We start from the raw sequence: 24,052 nt of genomic DNA, 5'->3' as shown, positions 1-24,052 counted from the left end.
CCTGTGCAGCAATGGGCACTTCTGCTCTCAAAGAACTGCACTCCTTGGACTCACTGGCCATGCGCAGAGGGCAAACTCGCCCAAACCCAAAGGAACACGTGCACACATTCATAACGATGCTGCACCAGGAGACACCAAAGGTGTGCGAGCTTGCTCGAGTTTCCAACACTTTCCAGCCTCAGTCCAAGCCACACACGTGGCCTATGCTAAGTTACAGCAGTTTTCAGACCTCTTTAATCTAGAAGAGCAGAGAAACCAAGCCACAGGTTTTGGATGCTTCTCTATATTCCCTCTCATGGAATATTCCTGCCACATTTTGCCACTCTCTCACATACAGAGAGAGACACCATTTACCTTCCTGAAGAACCCTACAGCTTGCCCACCTGCATCAGAAGACCAATCTACCTCATACCCTCCTTCCCTTACAACAGGCAGCCAAACCAGCAGAAGCTGCATCACTATCAAGTAACCACAGAATACAGAAAATTATGCAAGTTGAGAGGCTGCTTCTTCCACCACTTTTTACACAGCAATATGTCAATTGAAATGCTATACTCAAAGCATAGCCAAAATATTTTCTCTTCCTCATTACACTGTGCTAAAACTCATTAAAAGAAAATTCTGATTTTTAGGTCTTAAAATTTTCCTTAATCAGAAGTCACATGGGAGTAGTACACAATCACATGGATTGCAACTTCTACCACAGAAATACTTCATGAGGGGGAGAAGAAAAATAACCTACAGATAGTAAAATAAAACTAGTCCTCCCCTAGCTCCCTCCTCTTAAAAAACAAACAAACACAAAACCATCCCAACAAACAAAACAAAATAAATATACAAGTCACAAGTGCTTGGAGAAATAAATACCTTATCACCAGCTCTTTAAGGAACTGTCCAAAGCCAGTTTGTGATGGAAGATCAGAAAGCTCCTATGCCTTCAGTAGTTCATAAAATGAACTAGGACAGTGGGTGGAATGAGACTGGACAGTCCAGGCCACGGGCAGCCAAGTCAAACGACAAACAGCTGTACTGATGAGTGCAACTGCTGGCAGTCTGGAACAAACGAAAAACACTTTCCTCTGGGGTGCAAGATTAGAACTTCTTGTTCTTTTTGCAATACTTGTATAAGAAAACAATCTACCACTTCATAACAATACACACATTTGGCTTGGTTACAATTGCATGTGGCTCAGGGCCCCAGGATTCAACTCCAAGCTCAGCATAGTGACACTCCACTGAGTGGAAGCAAAAAGAAATGCTCCCCTACACTGAAAGCCACCTTGTGCAGCAGACACAAAAGCAGTCTTTCTTTTGGAGTGGAGGAAACTGACCAAAACAAGATGACAATGAAGAAGGGGCTAATAAAAAGTCCATTTACAATCCCTAAAGCTCTGGGTTTGCTACCTGACCAAAAATTTATCAGCTCAAGAGTATGATTTTGTGCAGACCTTGAAACACCCTGAACAATTTCCTCTGCCTTAAAAAAAATAAAATTAAAAATTACTCTTATGTCCTCACTGCACAATACACAAAGTATCCATGGTAAGGGTAATAATAAAAATCCCCTCAATAAGAAATAAATAACTTGAAAATTTTGCTAATGTTAACCAAACATGAGAGTAAAAGAGACTGAAATATTCCAGATCTGGTAAATAAATACCTTATTCACATATTTCAGAAATCCATTAATTCACTGCTCTACAAAGCAAAAATAATTACCTAAGATATCCTTCAATTAGTGGGTACAGGAGAAATAAATCTTAACTTTCATGGATGTCTTCAGTTTTTGTACTGAGATTAAAAATTCTGCACTCAGATCAAAAATTCTGAACATTTCAACTGCAAATCACAAACCAGCCACAGCAACCACCTGCAGTAATCACAGCAACTCTTCCTCTCTCCTACCCCCTCAAAATAAAACATGTAGCCTTCCACTAGCAAAAATAAACCAATAAACCAATATATAAATGGTCACTTGCTTCAGAGAAAATACCATCAAGCTCACTAAGCTGTTGCCTGAAACATCCTCCATAGATGCAACACTCATACATTTTCCAATGATACCATTATAAGTGAGAATGCAAAATGAAAGAATTAGCAAACAGAACACCATCAGAAAGATTGAGACCTGCATTGAGGTATCAAGTTCAGCCATAGATATCATTTAGTGACAAAAACATCAAGCTAACACCAAACCCATTTACCTTATTGTTGGAACACATTTTTGCTTTGGCCTTACTTGGTCTGGTCAACAGCTATCCTTCATGATACCTCACTAAGAACACATCTCAAATACCACTCTGCCAACATCATAGGAAGTGATCTCTGAATTCTCACATACTTAGTACATCTATCTCCCTTGAATTACTGTTTCTGCAAAGCCCTAAGTCATACCTTCATCTCCTCTCAACTACTGTAATTTCCTTCTTAATGGGTTCTTTACGTCCCAGCATTCCAAACTTCAGCTTGTCCAAAATGCAGCAGTTCATCTTCTCACCTGGAAACAGGAAAACAACACTCCAGATTGATTTTCACTTGCTTCCTTGCTGAGTTTAGCATCTGCTGTAAGGTTACCCTCACTTCAAAAATCTCTCACTCTTATTTAGTCTGAAGAGCAAAAAGCTTTGCCAACACAATTTTCTACTTGCTCAATCAAGGCTCCCAAGTCCCTCATTTATCTTCCAGCACAAGCTTATCAACACCATCAGAGCAGCAATTACCTTGATGCTATTAAAACTTCTTTCCTTACTCTCACCCACTACCAAGAACCCTCTTAAAAGTAGAATTCACTTATCTCCAGTCTTATGCTTAAACACCCCCTAACACATCTGCAGCCACTCCTCCCCTTGTGAGACACTACCACTATGTAGAGACATAGGAACACAAGCTGCACTGTGAGCTTCATGGCCAAACAATGGAATTTAACTTTATTATCACTTTTGTTTATGTTATAGTGCCTTTTAAAGACTTTTTAGAAGCCACAAAATGAAAACAAAGTAAAGCAGGTAAATTAAGGAAGGCATGAGTTAAAGCCTAATTAAGTTTCTACAAAACCAGCTGCAAAGATGTTGTTCTAGGCAGTATATCCATCAGTATCAAAGCTTCATAAGAACCAAATATAATGTATGAAAATTATAAAGATTTATTTTTGGAAGAGACCTATCTTACTTACCATTGGTACTGGAATGCAAAACTGTCTGCTAGGGTTACAAGTTTGAGCTCCAGATCCCAGGTTCTGTAAATTTAAATGAAAAAGTATTTGACCATATTTTTTGATTTTGCTACTCAATCTAAAACTTTATTTCCTTGGAGATTGAAAACAAGAGTTTCTTACAGAGCTATATGATAGGGGAGTCAACATTTCTGCTGTATATTCACAAATACGAGTAAGCTAGGCATTTCAGTTCAGTGGGACAGCAGGAATCCTGCACTTTCTACCAAAACATATGGCAGACATCAACATTGTTTATAGTTAGCAGGCAATGCTCCTGAGGCAGCACCGGAAGCAGTGGGAAAGTAACAAGAACCAGAATCCCTGTGGTATGCTTTCAATCAGAGGTAACCTACACGAAGTTTTATGCTAAATTGAAAATACAACAGTGTTAGTAGATGTTTTGTGAAGAGGAAGAAGGTATTTCTACAAAGGTACTCACTGCTATAAAATTTTAAAAGGCAAAGTATAATTTCAGTAAGAAAATATAAATAGTCTCTCTTTGTATTAGAAGATGTGGAATTAACATATAAGCTTCAAACGTTAAACCTCAGCACATGTTGTAAGACTTGCAGGAAACCTTGTAACTCGATCAAATTCCACCCATGAAATGAAAACCAACAACAAAACCCCAGAAGTTCAAATTAGTGTATGCTGTGTAAAAGGCAAAGTCAAGATGACAAACACACTTCACTGGTTTTACAGTAATCCTGATAGATCAGCTATTAGAGTAATCTAACTCACAGTAAATTTTAAATTAAAAATGCCCTCCTATTAATGGAAATTTTCTAGTCAGCCTCAAAAAGATGGGAGAGAAGGCAAGAGGACACACCTATAGATTGGGAACAAAAATACAAACAGCAAGTCCTTGAGACAGCTTCAGTACATTCACACTGGAAATCCTGCAACATCATTTCCAGGATAGACTCTGCCTACTTTATCAGAAGCTGCCTATTGAAGGTGTTCTGTATTTCCCCACCCATCATCACTGGGGAATAAAGATGTTCCTCTTAATAATCTATTCCTAAAGATTCTTGACAATTAGGTAGCACTGTATTAAAGTCTTGTATTAAAGAACAGAAATTCCTCTGGTTTCCCTTCCTACTGCCACTCTCAAGCAACAGCCAACTGAAACTGAGCTGAAATTCACCTGACTCCTTTATTTTATTGACAGAAAATGACGGAACTATGTGAATTTCCCTTGTTTACATAATCTTAACTGAGAAATTTGAATCCATAGCCAATTTAAAATTACAGCCTACAAATTTAAAAATGCATATATTTTATTTTTTAAATTGTACTTCTAGGAAAACTGATGTTACTGATCAATTAAACTTCAAACAAAATATCATCGATTAGTAAACTACTCCAGGAAAAACAGTCAGCTGAGATGATTTTACAGCACTCCTCAAGCAGCAATCAATGAAGAATTGTGCAAAATCCGAAAATCCACCCCTAATACCACATTGTAATTACTCTTAGTTTTGGTGGAAGATTTTCACAGAATCACAGGATTATTAAGATTGGAAGGGACCTCTGGAGATCATCTATTTGAATGGTTCTAATGGAACCCCATTTGGACACATTCCCGGGTGACTGCTGGTGCTGACCCAGCCCAGGCAGGGGGTTTGATGTCTCCAGAGAGGAAGATTCCACAATCTCCCTGAGCAGCCTGGTCCAGTGCCCTGCCTCGCTGCTTTTCTCCTGAAAGAGCAAGGTATGACCAGCACCTCAGCAAGCCATAGGCCTCTCTGAGCAAGCTTCAGCTCTATTCTACAGTCCACCTTCCCCCTTTTCTCTCTTCAGTTTCTGCTTGGTACAGACAATGGTATTAGGACTATAAATGCTCGTATTCAGATAAAGGGGAACCCTTATTAGCACAGTAATTAATAACTACCAGTAATCCTATAAAGTAGTAACAGTATTCATTATTTACAAAACACTGAATCTTAGCAGGCAATGTCACGGAAGGGAGAAAAGGGGGAAAAACCCAGTACTTCCTCATCACTGTGAATTTTAATGCATGAACAAAATCAGGATCCAATTGTGAGGACACTGCAGACACTGCAATACTAAAAATGGAGAGGACCAGTATTTCCTTTGGGATGTAGAAAGACGAGAGAGCAACAGACAAAAGCATCTATTAATACATACCCACATAAACCTCATCAATTGTGCTATTATAAAACTTAAAAAAAGTCAAAAAAATAAGGAACCACTGTCCCCTAATTGTTTCCACTCTTGCTTCCACACACTCGTTTAAATTCTTGAGCAAAAACAATGCTTTAGATCAGCTCCTTCGTAGAATTGCCGGGCTAAAAAGCTCTGTTAGGGGGTAGCAAAGGACACTGCAATTGAGGGGGGGAGGACAAAACTGCTGGACAATAGACGTGTGAAAAATCAAAGAAAGGGTAACCACAGCCATGAGCAACCACGTCTTCAGCAGTGAATCAGCTTCCCGACCAGGCAGCGCTTCCAGAAACCCAGGAGCGCCCGATGCGGCGGCAGTGACACGGCCGTGACTCGTCCCCAGCCCGCCGGACGGACCGGCGGCCCCGCACCCCAAAATCCCCGCCGGGAGCCAATCCCGCCCCCGGCTGCCTCCCCTCGCCCGCAGCCCTCTCCTTCCCGGCCGGGCCTGCCGCGACACCCGCGGCGGCGCCCGCACAAAGGCAAACATTCCCTCGGCGGCGGCCTCTCGGGAGCCCCCCGGGCAGCCCCCCCGCCGCCACGTCCGTCGCGGCGGCTCGAACAATGCCCGAACCTGTTGCGCGGGTTCCCCCGGGCCGCAGCGAGCGCCGTGCCCCGGCAGGCGAGAGGCGCGCACGGCGGGGCAGCGAGCGGCAGCGGGGCGAGCTCGCAGCCGGGGCCGCTCTGCAGCACGGCCCCGCCGCCGCCGCCGCCGCCCGGGAGAGCCGGAGCCGCGGCCGCACGGCAGAGCGGAGCGGAGCGGAGCGCCCCGCCCGGGAACAAAGCGCGGCCAGGCCGCAGGGCCTGCGCCGCCCTCCGCGGGGCTGGGGCCGGGGCAGAGCCGCTCCGGAGCGCGGTACTCACCCGATGCGGCGCTGCGGGTGCCCGGGCTGGGAGGACGCGGGGCGGAGCCTGGACCCGCCCGCTCCGGCCGGGCTGCGGCGGCGAACCTCGGCCGCCTCGCACCGCCTCGCTAGCCCGGCGGCAGCCCCTGGGGACGGGGGCGGCTCCGACCCCTCCTCCGTCGGCAAGGAGACGGCGAGCGCCGGGCGCTGGCGGGCCCGCCCCCGCTCCGCTGCCCCGCTCAGCGCCGCCCCCGCCCCGGGCGCGGAGCCGCCCGCCCGCCCCGCGCGGAGCCGCCGCGGCCGCTCGGCCCGAGCCGCCCCGCCCCGGCCCGGCCGCCGGCACACAATGCGGCCCGGCCGAGCAATGCGCCCGCGGGCCGCCGCCCCGCCCGGCCCGACCCCGCAGCTACGGCCGGCCGGGATAAACACCCAGCGTGGGACCAGCGGCGGTCCGTCCGACTGCCGAGTTGGCGGCGCTGGCAGCCGCGTTAAAATAACAGTACTGCCGCTCTGCTCTGTGGAGAGACGCGCTGTGCGTGCTCAATCCGAGCCCAGCGGCTCCCAGGTGAACGCTGCGAGTGCCTCGGGCAGGTGTCGGCTGCCCCAGGGCCGTTCAACACCAACGCTTCAACACCCACAGTATCGCAGAATATCCTGAATGTAATCACAGAATACCCTGACTTGGAAGGGACCCACGAGGATCATTTAGTCCAATTCAGCACTGACGTGTGTATTTTGTTTCCCCTCCGATGGCAGATAATAACCCATTATTAGCTGTCTTAGCTCCTGGACAAACACCCTAAAACTCTGTAATGCCAAGATTAAAATAATAGAAGCAAAAATGCAGAAAGAAATTCTGTGAAGAAAGCTGGCTGGGACACTTGCCTTGCATTCACCCTAACCACTCTAGGATAGATTGGAGTCTTGAATCTCCTAGCTGAATACATCATTAGGTAACCTAATGGCTCTTAAAAAAATTGGCTTCTGCAAACTCTATCTTAATCATAATTTTGCTCCTGGTTTTTCCAGAGCAGTTGAATATAATTTACTGAATCTCATTCTGAGTATGAAAACTGTCCCACAATGTCTGCAACTGCTTCGTCTGTTCCCTCAAAACAAGAGTTTGCAGAACCACCTCTGTTCACCGCCTTTCCTGGTTGCTGTCCAGCCAGCATCTGCTGCAGCCATCGCCCTCACCGTCACCATCGGGGCTCGCCTGTGGCGCTGAGCTCATCCCTGGCTGCTGTTCACTCCCAAAGCTGTCCCTCTCTCAGCAACACCACCCACTGGACATGCACGAGCTGAAGATATTGTCATTCACATTTTCAGATGAGGCCTGGCGGCCTTGAGAACATACCTTCTCTGTTGGGCCTCTCTTTCCTGGAAGAATACTTAAAACAGCAGCAGCAAAGAAAGAGGAAAGGCAAAATTACTTCTTTCACAACCTGTAGAGATAAACAGAGATAAATTACCTTCATCAGCTTCTCAACAAAAGTAATTGCTTTACAGAACCAAATAAATTAATTTTTACTTTATGAAAAGAGGAAAACTTTAGCAATATTTTAAGTGTGTTCACTAATGATTTAAGAATGTGCCAGACAGAACTTTTAGATCACTCTTCCCCATTAGTGCTTATTGCATACTTGTGGGCAAAAGTTGAGATAATAGAAGCTTTCACTATTCATCAATATTTACTTAAGATCCCTCAGGCTGCATCTTTGTAAGCTCTGACTGAAGGACAAATAGTAATTCAGAACACTAGGTAAGTGATCTGTTGCCCAACACATGTGAAAGCTCAGTGGGAATCACTGACATATCTTTAAAAGGAGAAAGACAAAAATCAACAAAGAAAAAACTACAGCTGATTGTCATACATGAATTCTCTTTCTTATTTCTCTTTCTTATTTCACATGTCTAAGATCCTCCACAGTGCAGTCATTACACTCTGTTATGTTATTACACTCTGTAATGTTCTCTATATGCAGTTATTACACTGATATTCCTATCACATAGCCTATACTATAGAGTGGGTGGTTTTGCTTTGCCTTGTAGATCTCAAATTTTCAGTATACATGAACTCATTAATACTAATAAATTTTCTTATGGTTACTTTTGGGAGAGGAGAAGAGTGGGAGAGCGAAAAGAGAAGGGAGAGGGAAAGGAATTCAGGCCAAAAGGACATAAACCCTATTTCTCCATTTTTCTGGTGCTAACTGGAATCTTTTCTTAAGGCCAGAAAAAGGCTTCTCCTGCAGAGGAGGGACAGAATACTTGCAGTGCCTTCCATAAGAGAGGAATACCCAAAAGTCACTCATTTGTACTCTGGTTGGAGATATGCTAGTTTAGATATAAAGATATTGCAACAGGTTTTCTGACTTTTGTTTTCCATGCATACTCTTCTGAATGAGTTGCCAGGACAGAATCTGACACAATTAATTTTTTTAAGGTCATGCCATCAGTTTAGAGTCGTAGTTAATTGCCTTTCCATGCAAACTGCCAGTAGGAAGAAATCAGAGTATCAAGGATCCATTTGATTAAAATGACCCTTAATATATGGTGTTATTCTCCAGCAGCTGTGCCAGACACAAATGAAAGCAAATAGGTTGAAAACATCCCGAGCTTTGGGCACTGTGCTGCGTGCCAGCACAACAGAGCCTTTGTTACAAGGCAGAGCAGAGCTCTCACAACAGAGTTACTGCTTCCAGCTTCAATCGTTGCACTTCTAGAAAAATCAGCCTTCAAAGAAAAACAAACAAAACCCCCATACACTTCTACTGGACACCAACTTATGGTGGCACTGGTCACACAAATGTGACACTGGCCACCTTGTGTAGCACCCCACAGGCCTGTGATACACCTTCCCTCTTGCTCCACTTGCCCCTGGGCAAGGGAGGTGCTGCCAGGCATAGCCTTGCACCTGGTGGGCTGGAAATCCTCCACCTGGAATGATTTACCTTGCTTGCTATTTGCATCCACATCTCCCTGCAAGAGACACGCAATTGATTTCACTTGTAGCACGAAAATGAATGTGAGCAGTTAAGTTAATGTAAGCCAGTGGTATCCAGTGTGTTGGCAAGAGATGTAACTTGCAGAGCAGACCAGTTCATAAAAGGTATATACTGAGAGTAAGCAAATAACTACATGCAGTGGGGTAAGTAAAGACTGGCAGCAATGAATTGTAAATAAAAGCTGTGGAATGTTTTCCATATGGAGCTTTCTGATCATGACAAGATGGTATCATCATACTCACAGGTAAGGAGAGGCATGTACCACTTTAAAACCTTATGTACTTGTAATACAGCCAGATTCATGTTGGAAAAACAGTGAAAAAAGCCCCTTCTATGAGGATAAACATATCAGGAGGTTTGGGAAGTGAAAGTGACAGAAAAATACAAGCATTCAGTGCACACTCAAAACATCACAGAAACAAACAAAAGATCTGTGGAATTCAGTACATGACCTACCATTCACTGGCTTCTGAAGGTAAGCCACATTCACCTATTAGCGGTGAGATTTGAAATGCCCCTTTAAACACAAATACTAGGTTTTAATCCTGAACTGAGGAGTGATTGTTTCTCCTGAAACAATTACAACAAAGCCTTAAATTGTGCTCTTAATAGAATTTGAAACTCGAGTCCCAAATAGCCCAAACCCATGAGATTTTGTTTACTGGCTGGCACAGGCTGAAAGCCTGGCACTCTGTGGAGGCAGCACTAGCAGGTTTTGAAGGATCTATGTCTTATTGTACATATCAGAGGGTGTGTAAAACGATATTTTAAAAGCTTCATCATGATTTTGAAGTTCTTCAGTTCAATTATATATAAAAAAGATAAACCCTTCATTTTATAAAGGTATGAATGATATGCCTGTAATGAGACAGCATTATGAAACTTTGAAGATTCTGAAGAATCTGGAGTGTTTTGTGGGTTTTTTTCATGCACTTCTTAATGCTCAGGTAGAAAGAATAAAGTATCCCCTGATCTCATCATGTCCTTCCAAGTACTGGAGGCTGTTGGATTGCGCTTCCTGCAGCAAACTCAGCAGTGACTTTGTTACTTTTTTTAGTTACTTTTTATTTTCTGTGAAATACAGTCTTCATAATTTGGTCTTGTATAAAATTAAATAGAAGCTTAAAGCCTGCATTTCCTGAGAAATATTTAAAAGTAAGCAAAGCTATCTGTGCTTAGTATTTTGTTGCTCAGATTTCTTAAATATGAAATTTACATATTTTCCCTACAGATTTATTTAATCTTGCAAAGTGAAAATGGTTTATGGCTGGCAGTAGACCCTGAGCATTTTTGATACAAGGGGGAATGCCTTCCTTTCTGCACAGCACCTGACATAACAAGAAAGTCACTTCTCATGTGCTTCCCCTGTGGGCACAACCATGGCCTGGGATACAAGGGCAGGGATCCTAGAAGGTACACAGCAGCAGAATGGAGATGGGCACGTCTCAGGTCATGTTTGTGGCCACCGGGGAAGGACACGAGGACCAATTTTCTTGTTCTGTTAGGTGCTTGTGCCGCACCACTGAGCAGGTTTGGTGGGATGTCTGCAGCATTCTCTGTCTCCCAATGGCTCAATCTGATCAGGGATTACTGCTGGTGTTTGCTGAAGAAGAGGAGCTGTACTTACCATACTTGTTATCACATGAGGCATAGCAGATGTGAGAAGACGTGACTCTGAAATGCTCACTGTAGAAGTAAAACAGAGAGAGAGCTGGTAGTCAATGGCATTTGGAATGACTCCACTGCAAAGCATCTAATATTCTCCTGGAACCATATCTGCAGCTCCATGATGCATTCTTCTGCTTGCACCACAAAAAATGAAAGAACTGGGATTTTTCTAACGAGACTCGATCACCATCTCCCTGCAGCTACCTTGCTCTTCAGCCATGGAGTGTATTAGCACTGCAGAGGCAGCCACACTCAGTACCACCACCATTTCTGCTTACATCAGATTTACATTTCATTTCCAGCTTCAAAATTAACTATTAGCAAAATGCTCACAGCATAAAAGAGGTTAGATGGCAATGTTGGTCAGGGATTGCGAATTGGGTGTCCTGTACTGTACCTGTTACTTTGTGTGGTCTTAGAATAGGGGAAGACAAAGACAGCTTTACAATTTTTGTGTGCATTATTGTGTAATTCTACATTTTAGCACAGTTTTGACATGGTGATGTTACCTAGAACCTTCTTGAGAAAAAAACCCTCATCTCTACATTTATTTAGAGGGCCATAAGGGGAGAGTTTGGAAACAGGATAAACTGAAAGGAGTTTCCCAATAATAGCCTTTTCTCTAAGCCTAAATAAATCTTCTTTCTACATTGACAAAAACTATTCATTTATACAAATAAGTAAAGGTTCTGCATAGGTTCCTCTTCATATGGCTTGATTTTCTTACATTTCAAACAACAACATGCTTCAAGGCTAGGTTATACACTAACACTAATCACAATCATTGTTAGCAAAAGTGAATTGAAAGAGGATAAATAATATGAGCTATTTTTAGAGGTAATAAGAGGCAGAGCTCTTCACTTTCAGAGAAAAGTAATTTTTAGGAGTGAGCTGCTGAGCTGATTAAAATTCTTCTCTGTATCTGTATAGATGTCCTTAGAGCTACCTGACTTCATAGTTTATTATGTTCATGTAGAAGCTTTAAATTGTAACCCTTTGTGTCAAAAAGAGCTTATTTTATAGAGATTCAGTGTTATTTGATGTTCAATTACTCAATATTCAATGTTCACCCAGAATCAGAAATTCTCTTCTGACAGAGAGAATATCATGGCTAAAAATCCAACTATTTTTCCAAAGAAAGTAATTATACTGTAGCCGTAATTAATAAATAAAACATCTCAGAATGCATGGAGTATATTTCTCACTGATTTATCAAAACTTTTGTGTGCAAACTTTTCTTTAATGCATTTTGAAAGGGTCATTTCAAATATAATGAAGTATGTTTATCCTTAACAAATTATTTCTGAAATCTTTGTCAAAATGGCAAGGATTTTCAAACACATCCAAAAGCCCTGGGAGCCTAATCACAGTACATGTTTCTAATCCACATAGGTGTTTTAAAATCCCACTGATTGATCCTTGTACTGTTGGGGTTTTTTGCATTTGTTCACAAGTAGTTTGTAAAACTCTTCCTGTATCTTTTTTTTCTGCACAATTGTGGGCAGTCAGGCTGCAATAGTTATCTTAGTCATGGAGGTCACAAACAGGTTGTTAAAGTCATTCAGGCCACCTTGAGAATAAAGTGCAATTTAAATGGAATTTGAGCAATACTATCTAATCCAAAGTGCTAATAATTTTCCAGTCTGAGGCAAGTATTTCTTGAGCATGTCATCTTTAGAGTATTTGGTGTTATACAATAACTGAAATTTGGATGCAACTGCTGAGTACTAAATTAGGTACTTGGCACTTTGTCTTCTAGTACATGAACATAATTTCAGAACAGCTCATACTGAGAGAGAAGAAAATAGGGCAGAGATTAGTAAAATCATGCAACAATTTTTACTTAATAAGGTAATACTGAAAACCTTTGATAAAAACAAATATTGTTAAAGAATATTATCATATACTAAGTTACTCTACATAAAATTTTGCAAAATGTGGAAATTTACATTTCTATATGTAAAAAAAAAATAAAACTCACTTCCCTTAGAGACTCATAGCAAATTTTGTATCAGCAAATGATCCTTTCTAAAGAGAAGATAGTTAAAATCCCTCATATTCTTCCCATGTACCATTGAGCAGATTGAAAACACAATGTACTATGAATTAAACTCTCAGTTTTCTTTATCCTGACATAGCAGCAAATTGTCCTGATGAACCTTCCTTCTTAAAATTCACGAGCATGCTAAGCTTATGCAGTCCAAACCAGTCTGTTTTAAACCTTCTTTAGGATAAGCAGGCCCCAGATGTTTTCACTGCCTGGCCACCTACGAGCCCTCACGGAAGGAGGTCCCTGAGCCTGCAGGTTGTTGCCACCAGTGCAAGTGCCCACTTTTCTATAAACCCTCCTCAGCGCCTCTCTAGCTGAATGGAGCCCTTTTCTGGACTCAGACTTGCTGGCCTGCCTAGTGCCTGGAGTCTACACTTCAGTGTTGCGCCATGAGGGAAGCAAGCAGCCTGCTCAGCTTGGCCTCCTGCTAACAGCAGAAACTTCATTAAGCATTTATTTCTCTGTTTAGGTTTCCTCCCTGCCTCTCCCTCCTACCAAGCACGCTCTGGGTTTGCTCAAAGGGCTCTCAATGCACCCATTCTGCCTGCCCATGCCTCTGTTGGTACATGTCTCTCTAAACCTGGGGGGCCAGCTCAGACAGACTTTGATAAGCTCTAATTTCACTTTCACCTCTTTCACCTGCCCTTCTTGCCACTGCTTTTTGTTATGCATTTTAATTTGTGCCGTCACACAGTGAGCTAGGCTGGAGAAATAACTAAGATCAAAACCAGCTTCTTTTCCTCCCTACAAAGTTGATTTATCCAGCACTTCCATCAAAGGAAATATTCATCAAAATCTAGCCTGAGTTAAAAAGTAAATCCTTCCTGGTAAGTCATAAATGCCCTTCCCTCACAGAACTCAATCGGTCCATTGTGCCTTTCCTGCTATCAATCCTTCTCTTCAAGCATTTTCCTGCTGGCTGACAAGTTTGATTAGCCAAGGTTTTCTAAGCTGCTTCTGTGCCATTCTTCAAAGGGTTTCACCCTGATGCGACAGAAAAGTTCAGGGGTCCTCCAATATTCCAGTTTTTGGACATGTCAGCCTCTGCCAGAATGCGGCAGGTTACACCTAAGCTGTGATATTTAGTAACACAGAAATGCTTTGACATCAACCAGCATTTTTCAGTTGCACAAACATTACCCTGAAGTTATGTACAACTCCTTCCTTCATTCTTTGTAATTTTCAACCCATTGTAAGAAATTAAACCATTTTTGATAGAACAGGAAGAAAAGTCTTTTCATAATTCTTGTTTCAGTCCTGCTGAGCCTCATCAGTACAATTAGTGTTCTTGTTTGAAGTTGACTACTTATGTATATGAAGTTGCTTGTTTCAGTAAAATATCTGCACCAGAGTGCAAATCTTGTATAGGTTTCCTCTGGTGACAAGGAGCCCTGTTCCTCTCAAGCATTTCTGTAGCTCCACTGGCAGTTTTGAACTTTAGATCACCTATAAATCATATAAGTATACAAATTATATAAGACTAAAAAGCAGATTTCCATTTATCAGCACTCTTTTGGAACAGCACAACGAGCTGAATGAAAGATGAGTCAAACCAACAAACCTGTCTTTGGATACCTCTGCTCTGTAAAGCATCCATTTGAGTCCAGACCCAAGCTGTTCTAACCAAAGGCAGTTTACTTCCCAGAGCCAGCGTGTAGGATCCCTCTCAGATGACTACTGAAAATGTGTGGCATTTCTCTGCTTCTCACAGGGAGCAGGACGTGGATATGCAGTTTGGAACTTTCACAGCAGTTAATCTGCAGCAAAGCAAAACAGAAAACAAATAAAACCCTCCCTAAGCATCATTTTTGTCATACTTGGTAAATAAAAAATTGTATTTGGGTTTAATCCAGATTAAGCTTTAAAATTTCCCCCCTTGAATAAATGTAAAGTTTTTCCTGTTCTGCATATTAACTAATATCTTTATTTTAATCTGTGGCCACCATGCATTTTTTCAATTACTTTTTTAGGCTTCCCTGGCAGAGTATGGCTCCCAAAATTGTTAACAAACTACAGTATCCTAAGTGCTGAATTACTATACAATCTGTTAAAAATATAATCGCCATTTCTAATTTCAGGTTTAAATGCAAAAGGATAGATTTTTCTCACCACTTCACAAAAATCTATTTAAGACTCTCTGTTAAAAGAATTGGAAATAAATTTTATAAAAGATGCAAACTATTTACCATTTGTTGCAGTAAAAGGATTGTGCTTTTTAATGAGACCATATTCTCATTTTCATTATTATATTAAAAAAAAACCACCACCAATAATATATATATAATAGTTATAACCAAGTTACATCCAATCATAAGGAAACTAAACAATCTAATAGAAGCATTTTATTTTGACATAATTAAATCAATAAAGCAGCTCTGTATATTGGTCATGAAAACAGGATGCACACAATTATCTTCCAAATAATTATAATATAAAAATCATACCTTTTTTTTTAATTCTAGCTATGAAACAGTATATGCACTTTCTAGCCAACAAATTTCACATCTTTTTTTGCTCTAGAGGGAAATTATTTTATAGTGGTTTTGAAAACTTAGGCATCTGTATGTCATTCCAGCAAAAAATCACTTTCTTTTTATTGACCTAGAGGTTTTCAGTTGCTCAGAAAAAGTAGGAGACTGCAAAAATGTTAGCACAGGAGGAAAGGGAAACAGCAATTATGGCCATATTACTTGTGAACTGCACAATAAAATAAGGCTGATGATGGTTCAACTTCCATTAAAATAGCTATAAATGAAAGTGATGCACAAGCTTAATGAAGATTTTGTTTATTTGGGTTGTTTCAAATGAGGAATAAAAAATATATAGCATTACAGCAGGAGAACTGCAGTGGTGGAACCTTGTGCACAGGAGAGAGGAAGGTGTGCTAATCAGCTTCATATCCTATTCTCAGATCCCTGATAGAGCAGCCCTGATAGAGCAGTGATAATCCTTTCCTGTGCAGCACAGGAAGATATCACTTTCAATCTGGACATCAGTATGAGAAGTGTAATGACAATCCAGAGCTGGTGCTGATAATTACAAAGCTAGAGGGACTGATTTATGAGGAAATGGCGTTGATTAAAATTTGCATTTAGAGGACTTTGTGGGAGAGGATCACAGCGCTGTGCTGGTGTTAGACCAACATTTTCAAAAGCAAGCATGGAGGGGCTGCTGTGCTCCTGGGGCCTCTGGGAGTCAGCAGATTTTCTGAGCAGGTGTTCAACAAAGCCAAAGCCTGCTGAACACCCTTGTGCTAAATGCTCTGGGAGGAAGTGGTGGGGATTTAGTTGAAGCACCAGACACATTACTTTTATTTGTAAAAACGGCTCAGGCAGCCACTTGGCTTTGTTTCCATCCAGGTGCCTCTGATTTAAACAGCTCAAAGGCATAAATAAAGTGACAGGAGTGAAGGGTCATTAGAATTGTATAGACACTACTGATAGTTCAGCAGACTGTGTACTTGGAACCTCTAACAGAAAAAAACAAAACAAAAGCTCTCTGCCACCACTTCCTCTAAAACCTCAGGAATAAAAGAAATTGAGTGAATATGAATGGCACTGTAATATATGGAAGAATGCAGAAAGAAAGAAGTGGCTGTTGAGATGCTTGGATGAAACTGAAATTGGGAATTGCAATTCAAAGGGTAGTTATAGCTGTCGAGTCACATTCACCACCAGAAGCACTACCAGACTGGAAAGAATATTGTGGACAGGGGAGATGCAGGTATGTGATTAAATATAAGATATATCCACACTCTCAAAATAGTGAGTGAAATTCACTGTGAACTTTCCATGATTTTACCAAAAACTGCTTGGAATACAAACATTTACCCAAAGGATGAACTTGGGAAGGACCTGAAAAAATAAATCATTTAGGGATCAGCCAGGCTTCTGACAGATTTATGCTACACATTCATGCTCCCATGGTTTCTCCTACCCCCACCAGCAAATATCTCCTGTTCTTCCCCTTGTTACACAGAGCTGCAGGAGAAACGTTGACATTGTGGAGAGTGGAGAATGAATGGGAGTGCCTGCAACAAAGGGCAGGAGAGGACATACATTGTTGGAAGCCAGATTAGTGGGTCAGCAGGATGGCAGCAGACTGTGCAGCTTTCAACCCAAGTTAGGAGACAAAGGAGAGAGTGAATCCCGATGACTCACAGAGCTGGGACAGGAGGGAGAGACTGAGGACTGTCAGCTCCTAAATGGGGTACAAAAGGCAGATCCAAAATCAGCACATGGAGCTCATTGATGGGACTGGAGAAACTGAAGAAAAGCTCAGCATGCAGATGCAAATCAGCTCAGCTAATAGAAGAAAGGAAATAATATCTGCTATAAAATTAGAAAGGTATTGTAGAGCCTTTACATTGTTTTCCATGGCTTATTCTGTGGAATAACTAATTTGTATTAATGGAAATGAAGGCATTGCAAAGCATTATGAGATAACCTTGGAGAAGGAGAGCTCAGCCTCAGCACACAGTAGTCCTGTGCAGTGAGATGGGTTTATGCCCTAACACAGGACCAAAGGCAGCTGACTTGGGAATAAGCACATAAAAAGACTTAATGCTGCTGCTGCTGCTAGTAATTATAGTTTGCTTTTATTTTGAAGTAGATGCATATAGGTCGTTGCTTTGGTGAAATACATACTTCAGTAATAATTTTCAAATCTCTCAGGTTCTCATAATTTAACCATTGTTAATTATTTAGCAATTATGCTGATGAAAGGTTAAAAATTATTGCAGAGGCATTTCTTCAGTCAGGGAAAGGAGTAATGGTTTAAAATTAAATCCTTGCAGTTGGTGCTAAATGGTAATGACATGCTATTTTTGTATTACTGGAAGTAACAGTTGATCACTTAGAAACTTCAGCATTGGAAAGTGGTCTAGAAAAGTATGGTGAGCTAAATAACAGACAAGCATTTCCACTGAGAGATTAGTACATGGCAGAGACCTACAGAAATACAGTTTGCAAATTAATATCTTGAGGATCACTGAAAAACCACAATGTGAAGTTAGTATGTTGGGGCTTAAACATTAAGTAGGCAGAGACTACAGATAGGAGTGTTAAGAAAAATTTTACCTGTCTAAGAAAAAACAAGGTATATTTTCATGCATTAGTAATGCAGCAAGTCATGCATATTGAAATGAAAAATAAGTTATGTCAATAGTAGGTGTAGTATCTTTTAAAAATCATACCTGAACTACCAGTTAGTTCTGTTAAATTGCAGATTTCTTTCTCCTATTTTGTGAAATTTAACATAGTTTAAGGATGGTAACTACCATGTCCTGTCAGCCATTTCAGATTGCAAAAATGAAAGTTAAAGCTATTTAATTTTTCCCACAAAGAATATCTAGTACCCAGGGTTCACAGAAAAGACTACAGTTCATGATTCCTTCCCCTCTTAAAAGGAAAGCCAGAACAAATGAGCCAAGCCTTATGGCTCAAAATTAATAACTCCAGAACATCTCAGAGTAAGAGCGAGAAAGCATATAAAGCCATCAGAGATCCCTGTGAGGAATATCCTGCCAAGCACCCACACTGAGAATGAGGAAGGTGCATTATAAGCACCTTTACCAACTGCATCCCTGACCTTAGAGGAAAGTAGAGGGGAGGAATGTAGCCTGCTCACACAAATTGATCTCAAATTGCCAATCACTTCTGGTGCCTCATTTTAGACATAAAATCTCACTGAAAGATAAGCCACTCTTTTGGGTATGGCAGAGGCATTTAACATAATTCTGCATGCTGTGAACAAGAGTGAGGCAATTGATGACCTTGTATGTGTTAGAAACAGCTAGAGCATGTGTTCAAGCTGTAGTTAGAGGAGAGGTATCAGCTCATATAATCTAAGTGAGAACAAATTTGAAGATTCAATGATGTTTTGCAGTATATGGAATTTCTCAAACATTTCTGAGTATTTATTAGAGCTTAGTATCAAAAGTTAACTGCAAAAGAAATGAAACTTTCCTAATATTTTAGGAAATACCATGTTTATGAAGATGGGGAAGTATAACCATTCTGTCAGGTTTTTACTGACAGCAAAAATATATAGGTTCTAAGTTTAGAAGTCTCTAATATACACCAGCTTAAATTTATACCCTGGAACTTGAAAATATAAAACTAAGTGAACTAATTATTCCCATTTGCAATTGGCAGACGAACTTAAATATTTGAAAAATATTCCACTGAAGCAGGGAGGAAGAAGCAGTGAGGGAGAAGGGAAGTATTTAATACATACCCACTTCTTTCCAGCTGTGCAAGCATATAATGTATAGCTCTCTTTCATCCCTTGTGCTGGGACTGTGGCTCTTATTCTCATCCTGTGGCAACCCCTCGGTCTTGCAGGGTGCAGCAGCTGGGCTGGGGGGATGTGTTCCCTACCCTGCTGAGGAGCAAGGCCCGCAGCTCCTGCAGCTCCACGGGTCCCCAGGTGATCCTTATTTGCCATCTCTGCTGGTGATGCCAGGCCTTGCCTCGGCTGCCCTGTCACCCCAATTGTCCTGGGCAGTTCCAAGCTCACCTGGGTGATCAGTGCTGCTCTGCTGCAGGCTCCTCAGCTCCCTCTGCTCTCCAGCATGTTTGCTAACACTCAGGGCTGCACAGGGGTCAAAGGAGGCTTGCTAAATAGACTTCCTATCCTCCCTTGTCAGTCTTCAATATTGCACTGAGCCACACTTACCCCAGCTGATTTGTCCTCATGTGTGCTCGGGATTGCAACTGCACAGTTGCACTCATACTGTGATGCATCTGCTTATTACAAAGGGAAATATCTCACCTTGTACACCAGCAGCAAACTGTGTCTCAGAGCCATCCCTTTGCCTCTCTCCTGTTGCCAGATATTAACAGTTCTCCTCTTCTGGCAGGAAGGCAGCTCTTCCCTTCAGGCCACAGCCATCAGGACTGCATTTGTCTTAAATGAGAGAAAACTGTAGACACTCTTCCTAGTTCTTTCTTGAAACAGCAAAAGAGCAGATAAAAATCAATGGGTTGACTGAAACCTTATGTGAACATAAGCTGTGGTGCAGATTAAGAAAGTAATTTCTGTCATAATAGTAGAGTTATCATAAGATTTCATTGCTTTTACTGAAAACTTTCTGCTGCATTTGTATGAATAAGGGTAATTTCTTTTAAGCTGAGTTGTGCCTGTCTGTTTCCTCTGTGATTTCTAATATCCAGAGTTTCAGGGCAAATATATCTGAACTGCACCATACCCTTCCTTTTCTGTTTGAGCTTGGTTTGGAGTTTGTTGTTGTTGTTTCTTTTTCTCATTGGGGTTTTATTTGGTTGGTTTTTGGTTGGTTGGTTGGTTTTTTGGGAGGAGTGGTTTGGTTTTTTTGGTGTTTTTTTTTTTTCTTTTTGTGAGGGGTTGTATTTGGTTTGGGTTTGCTTTTTTTGTGTATGAGGCAATCTAAAGTTCCTCAAAGTTCTGACAGACATTTTTGTAAGTATTTGTCTGCTTCTCCTCCGAACATATCCCCCATTCTTACTGATGCTCAAAAATTCCCACCCATTTTTACTTTAGAAACCATTCCCACTTGAGGTTTGTGAATTTTTTGCAGCATGGTTTGCTTGGGGTTTTTTTGGGATACAACAAAAAAAAAAATCAAACCCAGTTACACATTATGTGGGAGATGTTAGACATTGGTGACTTGTAAGTAGCACTGTTGTTCTGGGGTCATCTAAAGCACATACAGGTGCAAATAGCAGTTTCAGGTGAGGTTTTTACATTATTTAATTTATCTGTGTAAACCTGTTTTAGAAGGCATTTTCCAAACAACAAACTAGCAGTACCTGCTGAGAGGCTTCAAGGGTGAGATAGCAGTCCTAAAATGACCCCCATTTGTAGGAGTATGGAATTAATGAACCTATATATCAAGGAAAAATAAGCTCAGACCTCTGTTATCTTAAGCTTGGTATCCATGTGTCTCTGAAGGTCCCTGAGCCTATGAAATTAGCACTGCTGGAAATCAGGAGAGCTATCAATATTGTCGGTAAGGAAATCCTCCCCCCCACAATCCTCAGAGCTAGGCTGGAGCAGATCTAAAGTATCCTCTCAGCCCCAAATTACTGTCTAAACACAAACTGCCTGTCAGCACTTTGGAAAAGGTGCTATGAGTTGTGAGTGGCTTTTAATCTACTTTTCTCTCCCCACACACTCTATTCAAACATTTTCTATTTGTCTCATAGCACATAAAGCTTGACTGCCTTCACAGCATAGAGTGGGGCTGAACTATTTCAAATGCCCACAGGACTTCAATTATTCTCCTTGCTCTTCTGCAGTGATTAATGCTTTGGAAAGCACAGTAGCCCTGGGATGGCTGGAGCAAATACCCACATGTCTGCAGACAGCTGTAAGCAAAGGCAGGAGCAGAATCATTAAAGCTCTGCTGACTGCAGTGCCCAATCAATAATCCATGGCAAAAGCATCACAATCTATACAACATACCACAGGGCTGACAGTAGTATTGCTAGCAGAGGGATCCCTTAATGCAAATCCAACTCTGGAAAATTTGGAATATTTGGAGGTTTGTTTTTCAAAGCACCTACTTGGTAGCCACACAGTAGAAATTTGAAAGAGAATTTGTTGGGTGCATTAATTTGGATTGCTCCGTCTCCATAAAACTGGAAGAAAAACTCTACTTGAAAATTAACATGAATATAAATTTTGATGTCATTAAAAGAATTAAAAATACACATAAGATTGCCACACAGCCTCTTACTCCTAGAGGAGTAACATCATATGTGCCAGAAGACTTGTTAAACTGTATCTGCTAAACAAAAATATGAATTACAGAGATGTAGTTATTTTGTAAGAATCCTTCAGACTCATATATTTATCACAAATCAGTAATTTAGTAGCCTAAAACAGATGGAAGAGGGATTTTCTTTGGTGGGGACCTAAAGGTTGCTTTGAACCCTTGAGCTGCATTTGCGATCAGACCATGGAAACATATCTGCTTGTAGGCAAGGCACTTTTCAGTGTGGTTACATGCGGCCTCACCCTCCAAAGATGCACATCACTGTGCATCAATGGCACATCAAGGCCTCATGGATTTCCATAGCATAGTTACAGCAGAAATCCTTAGACAATCCTTAGTGTGAAACTCACTGACTGCAGTGCTAGGTATGGGGCTTATGCATTCCATAATTCTAGTGGTTGTTTTTATTTTATCATTTTCCCATTTTCTATTACTTTAGTCTCTTTTCTGATACCATTCTCTCTTTGTTCTCTGCAAAACTATTTCTGTCTATCTAGGTTCCAAACTTTCCCACAATCTTTCTTTCCTTCACTTCTATTCCTCCTTCTTTCTACATATTTTCTCAAATTTCTTCCTTCATAGTTTCCACATTTCTTCTTCCATTAACTTGTGGGTTTTATCCTTTTCCCCCCTTTTTAGTGGTTCTTAAGTCTCAAAGAGTTGTATGGCTACTTCTTGAGCCATAATAATTTAAAAATAATTCCTTCTTTGCCAGCTCTGTCTCTGCATTGGCCTTAACTATATCTCATTGCTTGGATGTTAATTCATTGTTAGCTTGTAGAGAAGCCAAGCACACTGATAAGTCAAACTCACACATACAAAAAAAGAAACTCCAATTAGATTCTTTAGCTGTAACCAATAATTTAACACCACACTGATTAGGTTTTAAGAACAGACTCCTGATAAGCACAAGAAGTCTTCCTGGACACCTCTTCTACCAGTTATCTTTTGCTTGAAGTCTCCTTAGAGTACTCACATATTTTTCTGATAAGTGCATCGTCTGTCTGAAACGACTGGCATTTCTACAAATATATTTGCTCATGGAATGACAGCCACAAGCAATTCTGATAACACTAAATTAGCAGGAGACTGAAAATAATGTGCTTGTCAAACACCTTCCCCCCTCCCTTTCTCGCAATATTCAGGCAAGGGAATGTATTTTTTCCTCCTTTACTTTTCTGTGATTTGCATTTTCATTTGCTAAGTGTATTACAATGTCCTGTTTATCTTGGACTGCAGCATCAAGATCTTTGTACATCTTATTCCCTCCAGTTATTTCCCAGGCAAGTATTTCCCCACTGCACCTATTTGCTAAACAAAGACAAAAGATTTTTCTAATGTAGAAAAGTAGCAACTATCCTCAGAGAAAGCCAAAATCTTTCTAAAGAATAATTAATCTTCTGGAAACAATTCAACAGAATGACATTGTGTGTGTGAACATGTGTTAGCAAGAAATAAAAGTTTCAAATCATATAGGCTCTGTCCTAGTTGATTTGAATAATCAGAAAAAAATCCCCAGTTCAACACATTTCAGGATCCTCATACACCATTAGTTCATGCCCCCTCCCAGGATTTGTGGAACCACTAAACCCTGAGAGCCTTCTTAAATTGTTCCCCACTTCCAAGCACTGTATTCTTGGGGCTGGGAAGCAAGATTACCATTAATATTCAAACACAGCTTCAACTCAGCCCTACTCCCAGCAATGTGCTTATGATGATACATCCCCTAAGCTTGGCTTAGTCCATTATTTTGACTCCCCACTCACCAAAAAGAGCCTGCAGGAAGGAGGCATGCATGCTGTTAGCTACCACCTCTCTGCCTGGTGCATGGTTTTTATTGTGCAGCACCATCCAAGAGGGCTTGCAGAGAGGCTTCAGCCTCTTGGGAACACTGCCCAACCCCGTCCTTCAGTTCAGCCAGCGATGATTGTTTCAGCTCTGCTTGGTTCTGTGACAAAAGAGGCTCTCTTGGAGCTAACCCAAAATTCCTCTCATGCTCTTCAGCTTCTGGAAGAACCTTCACTTTGTTTGGAGTCCTTCTGGTTCTTTCTGTTATGATGGCTCAAAAGCATCAGTAGGGAAGTGCTGAGATGAAAGTTGATGCAGCTGAAGCTTTCTGAGGGCTGACTTTCTCTGTGTGCCAATAATAAAGAGCAGAGAGCACTTCTCTGTGGTTTTACCCCATCAGGAGTTCTGGGTAAATAGTTTATGCAGATGGGCTGACTCCAATCCCATTATTCTCCCTTTCTCTGAAAAATGAGAGTCATGAAGGTTTGGAGCATGGGACTTAAATGAAATTTTATGAAATGATGTTTTTCTGCT

The 24,052-nt window shown here is 41.3% G+C and overlaps 1 protein-coding gene across 4 annotated transcripts in view; it reads right to left on the bottom strand.

Moving 5' to 3' along the window:
* SESTD1 (SEC14 and spectrin domain containing 1) overlaps positions 1-6,364 on the bottom strand; it is a 50,709-nt gene extending 44,345 nt beyond the window's left edge. Inside the window, exons 1-3 of one of the 4 annotated variants that reach the window (XM_058027657.1) lie at positions 6,266-6,364; positions 3,173-3,235; positions 2,395-2,497 (exon numbers count right to left, since the gene is read on the bottom strand). The gene's annotated coding sequence lies outside the window, so the exon portion shown is untranslated. Of the gene's footprint in view, positions 1-2,394; positions 2,498-3,172; positions 3,236-5,975; positions 6,003-6,265 lie in introns of those variants that run through there. The other 3 variants (XM_058027658.1, XM_058027659.1, XM_058027660.1) reach the window with 3 other exon arrangements.
* Between the last annotated feature and the right edge of the window lie 17,688 nt (positions 6,365-24,052).

This window comes from Melospiza georgiana, chromosome 7 (assembly GCF_028018845.1).
Source record: "Melospiza georgiana isolate bMelGeo1 chromosome 7, bMelGeo1.pri, whole genome shotgun sequence".
Lineage (NCBI taxonomy): Eukaryota > Metazoa > Chordata > Aves > Passeriformes > Passerellidae > Melospiza > Melospiza georgiana.
Note: the sequence above shows the minus strand (reverse complement) of the source record. Positions and strands in the feature narration are given on the sequence as shown.